The sequence below is a fragment of the Equus asinus genome, chromosome X (assembly GCF_041296235.1).
Source record: "Equus asinus isolate D_3611 breed Donkey chromosome X, EquAss-T2T_v2, whole genome shotgun sequence".
Classification (NCBI taxonomy): domain Eukaryota; kingdom Metazoa; phylum Chordata; class Mammalia; order Perissodactyla; family Equidae; genus Equus; species Equus asinus.
This window is the reverse complement of record NC_091820.1, coordinates 94,645,124-94,650,504: the sequence shown is the minus strand read 5'-3', so window position 1 is coordinate 94,650,504 and position 5,381 is coordinate 94,645,124.

Here is a 5,381-nt window from a genome sequence, read left to right as displayed (position 1 = left end):
GCGGGAGCCGGAAGCGCTGGGCCGGGCGGCCGCCGGCCCCGCCCCCGGCGTCCTTCCGTCCGCGGCCGGCGCGCGTGCTGTTCGGCAGAGCCCTCACCCTGTGCCGGCTCGGCTGCGCCTCCGTTTTCAGCCGCATCGGGCGGACTGGAGTCTGTCGAATTCCTCATTCATTTTTGCTTAGGCCAACGCAGGTCATCGTGGACCTCAATAAAGATGGCGGTAGCGCTTTACCCTGGTAACGGAAAGTCGTTTGCTAACAACCGGTCCTTTCCTTTCCGTGCCGCCCTGTCGGGGGGAAAAACTCCGGCGGGCCCCGGCGGCGGCGCCTTCGCGTTTTGTAGAAGCTGCGAGCGGGCGGCGTGAGCTGCGCAGAGAGTCGCGGCCGCGGACGGGATGAGGGGCGCTCGACGTCAAGGCGCCCGCGTGCCCGAGGAGATGGGGAGGTAAAGGGAGCACAGCCCCCTGGCTGCCCTCGCGTAGCCCTGGGACCCGTGGGCTTGGTGGTGGTGGTGGTGGTAGCGGTGAGGGGGTGGCGCAGGACGGTGGCAGGCAGGGTATCCAGAAACCATCGCTGACCGGTGGTGCGCAACAAGCGGCTCAAGCGTAGTTTGAACTCAGGTTGCTTTGGCTCCAGAGACTGAATGCTTAACTGCTGGATCTTCTGCCTTCCCGTATAACTAAGAGAATATGGAGAGCTCAACATGTTTTATTACCAGTTCGGGAAAAGAACTTAGAGCGTGTGACCTGGTGATGGTGGGTCAATGGCTTATAGTAATGAACCAGCCAAGAGTAGGCTGAGGCGCGTAGCCAGGGACTTGTTCTGCTGCCGTCAGCCATCCGTGGAGAATGGATTTGTTGGTTCTGTCACTTCATCGACCAACTTTATTGTACTGGTTATAAAAGAGGAGATGTGTGCAAGGGATGTTTCCTAAGCTTTTGCTTTTTAACATTTGTGTTCCATGTGTAGGCCATGTGCTAGTGACCCCTGCCTAAGTTCCTGTTGTCCACGAGAGTCTTCCTTTGACTGCGACAATTCCAGAGTGACACATTTCTTTTGCCTCTGGGTTATGAAGAAATGAAGGCAGAAGGTGGGACGTTTGATGCTGTTGTAGGTATGTGTGATGACTGAGCCTCAGTTAACAATGATATAGGTGCAGGATGAAGAGGTAGGGGGAAAACTGGGAAAGATGCATTTCTACACAAATGGGACTAAATATATAGAGTACGTGTTATTTGGGGGCTTTGAGCAGAAGAGAAAGGGTACATTAGGCGAATCAGAGAATTTGGGAAACCACATTTAGGATTTGTGGGGCAGTGGCAGAAAGTTTTGTGGAAAAGTCCTGAGTTCTTATCCAGTCTTGTTGATGACATTAAGAATCTTGGATAAGGTACAAGTGGAAGCAAGCAGGGACATTCAAGATTGTGAGGGCTCAGAGACTCGGGCTCTTTCTCCTGGCCATAGAAGGTCAAATATCCAAGGCTGCATAAGGACTACTTCATGTTTGACCCACATTTAAAGCTCCTCAAAGAGTCATGGAATGAACTGGTCCTCCAGGGACTATCTTGAAAGGCAGCAGCTACTGGATAGACATTATTGCATGAAAAAGATTCCAGATGGCACAGTAGCATTACCCACATTAGGAGAAATCTTCAAAGAGCGACGCCTAAAAGAGCTAAGGAAACTTGGGGCTCTCAGAGAGCACCTGAATGCTGACACAGATCCTGGTCAGTATCTGGGTGTAGGTACTAATTTGCTTACTTTCCAGAAAGAAACACCATTCCTACGTTTTGCGCTACTGCATTATCACACTGGTTCTGCAGCAATATCTATACTTTTGGGGAAGTTTTGAGGGTTCAACTCTGAGGCTACAGAGAGTTGTCCAGTCCATCAAAGCTGGTCATTCTGATCTTTTGATTTTCATTTTTTGCTTCTTATCTATTTTTGTTGTCAATTCATGCTCGATGAATTCATTTCCTTTCCCAGAATCCTGTTCCTTCAGAGAAGGTTCAGGATTGTTCACCTGCTCAAAGAGATATGCCTTATGAGATACGTTGCTTGGTAGCAGGCTGGGGAGTTAGGTGGTCAACTGAAATGGAGAAAGATTTCCCTTGTCCTTGGCAATGGCACTGTGACCTCCTGTTGCTGAATGGGGACTGCTTCCAAACCAAGCACTGGGGAAAACTGAGTAAGAGGAGGAAGTCTCTGAGTTTTTTCCGTAGAATCCACCAGGCTTGTCTAAAACTTATGTCTATTTAGAGGCTTGTTCTGTTTCAGAACCAGAACTCTGGGGCACTGTTGCTGTGGCACATGAAATCCAGGATTTAGCAAAATGAAGGTGGATATCGCTGGACAGCACTTAAACTCCAACAGTATACTGCGAGGTGAGCATAGCTGGGTAGAGCATGTGGATAATGGTATCAGGTTGAAGTAAACAGGGTGATAATGATTAAATAGAGCTTGGGGCGGGCCTGGTGGTGCAGCGGTTAAGTGTGCACATTCCGCTTTGGTGGCCTGGGGTTCGCCGGTTTGGCTCCTGGGTACGGACATGGCACCGCTTGGCAAAAGCCATGCTGTGGTGGGCATCCCACGTATAAAGTAGAGGAAGATGGGCATGGATGTTAGCTCAGGGCGAGTCTTCCTCAGCAAAAAGAGGAGGATTGGCAGCAGATGTTAGCTCAGGGCTAATCTTCCTCAAAAAAAAAAAAGAGCTATTATTAGTGAAGGGCCGTATAGATTACAAAGCTTTTCTACATAGATCTCACTTGATTCTTACAACACATCAAAGGTAGTTTTAGTATCCTATCTTTTTTTTATTGTAGTAAAATATACATAACAATAGTACCATGTTAACTTTTTTTATTTGTTTGTTTGTTTGAGTCCCTGCTTTCAATTATTTTGGGTATATACCCAGAAATGGAATTGCTAGATCATATGGTAATTCTGTGTTTAAGTTTTTGAGGAACCGCCATACCATCTTCCACAGTGGCTGCACCATTTTACATTCCCACCAGCAATGCACAAGTGTTCTCATTTCATCCTCGCCAATGTTTGTTATTTTCTGAGTTTTCTTTTCTTTTCAATAATAGCCACCATAATGGGTGTGAAGTGGTGTTCCATTGTGTTTTTGATTTGCATTTCCCTACTGTATTGGAAAAACCTATCATTCTCCTCTCCTGTATGTCTACTTTCACACAGAATGCTTCACTTCTGACACTTCTGGTCACCAAACATGTGGGAGATTTTCCCCACAATAAGCAATTCTCTGTGACACCAGCTGGGTGTCCTACAATTTAACTCAGTTCTGACACCGTCTACCTGGAGATAGCATCAGATCCAACAGGTTAAGGGCTCAGTCCCACAAGACTGCCCCCATCCCACTTCAGATGCCAGTTGCAAGTCCAGGTTGGCTTCTGTGCTTCTCACTGATTGGCTATAAATCAGAGGTTCCAATGACCCCTTCCTTGGGTTCACTTAATTTACAGAGTGGCTCACAGAACTCAAGAAGAGAGTTACTTACATTTACCAGTTTATTAAAGGATATGAGAAAGGATACAGATGAACAGCCAGATGAAGAGGTCTGGGAGGGGCTCGAGTGCAGGAGCTTCTGTCCCCATGGATTTGGGGTACATCACCCTCCCGGTACATGGATGTGATCACCCGCCTGGAAGCTCTCTGAATGGCCTACTTTTGGGGTTTCTATGGAGGCTTCATCACATAGGCATGATCAGTAATTAACTCGCTCTCCAGCCCTTCTCCACTCTCTGGAGGATGGTGGGGTGGGGCTGGACATTCCAAGCTTCTAATCATGGTTTGGTCATTCTGGTGACCAATCCCCATCTGGGAGCCCACCCAGAGTTACTTCATTAGAACAAAAGATGCTCTCAATGCTCTTAATCACTTAGGAATTTACAAGGATTTTAGGAACCCTGTGTCAGGGACAGGGTTAAAGACCAAATATTAGAACATGAGATGCTCGTAGTGCTCTCATCAATTAGGGAATTACAAGAGTTTGAGGACCTCTGTGCCAGGAGCCAGAGGCAAAGAACAGTATAGACATTTTCTATTATCTCGCACCTAATGATTAGTGAGGTTGAACATCTTTTTGTGTGCTTATTGGCCATTCGTATATCTTCTTTGGAGAAATGCCTATTTAAGTCCTTTTTCCATTTTTTAATTGGGCTGTTTGTTTTTTATTGTTGAGTTGTAGGAGTTTTTTTATGTATTCTGGATACTAACCCCTTAGATATATGATTTGCAGATATTTTTCCCATTCTGTCGATTGCGTTTTTACTCTGTTGATAGTGTTCTTTGATGCACAAGTTTTTAATTCTGAAGGAGTCCAACTTACCTGTTTGTTTATTTGTTACCTGTGCGTTTGGTGTCATAGCCAAGAAATCTTTGCCAAATCCAGTGTCATGAAACTTTCCTCCTGTGTTTTCTTTTAAGAGTTTTATAGGTTTAGCTCTTACATTTGAGTCTTTGATCCAGTTTGAGTTAATTTTTGTATATGGTTTACGGTGAGGGTCCAACTTCTTCCTTTTGCTTATGGATATCCAGTTTTCCCAGCACCCTTTGTTGAGAAGTCTGTCTTTTCCCCATTGAATGGCCTTGGCACCCTTGTTGAAAATCATTTGGCCATCTATGTGAGGGGTTATTTCTGGGCTCTCTATTCTATTCCATTGATCTATGTGTCTGTCTTTATGCCAGTACCACACTGTTTTGATTATTGTAGCAAGTTTTGAAATCAGGAAGTCTGAGACCTCCAACTTTATTCTTTTTTTAAGATTGTTGTGACTGTTCAGAATCCCTTGAGATTCCATATGAATTTTAGAATGGATTTTACTGTTTTTGCAAAAATGTCATTGGAATTTTAATAGGGATTGTGTTGAGTTTGTAGATCACATTTGGTGGTATTGACGTCATACCAATATTGAGTCTTGCAACCAATGAACATGGGGTGTCTTTCCATATATTTGTGTAGTCCTTGATTTCTTTCAGCAACCTTTTCTAGTTTTCAGTGTAAAAGTCTTTCACCTCCTTGGTTAAGTTTATTTCTGAGTATTTTATTCTTTGTTTTATATATGTATACTTTTTATTGAGATATAATTGACATATAATACTATGTTAGTTTCAGGTGTACAACATAATGGTTTGATATTTGATATTTGTATATATTGTGAAATGATCACCACAGTAGGTCTAGTTAACATCCATCACCACACAGAGTTACAACTTTTTTTCTTGTGATGAGAACTTTTAAGATCTACTTAGCAACTTTCAAATATACAATACAGTATCGTTAACTATAGTCACCATGCTGTACATTACATCGTCAGGACTTGTTTATTTTATAACTGGAAGTTTATACATTTTGAGCACA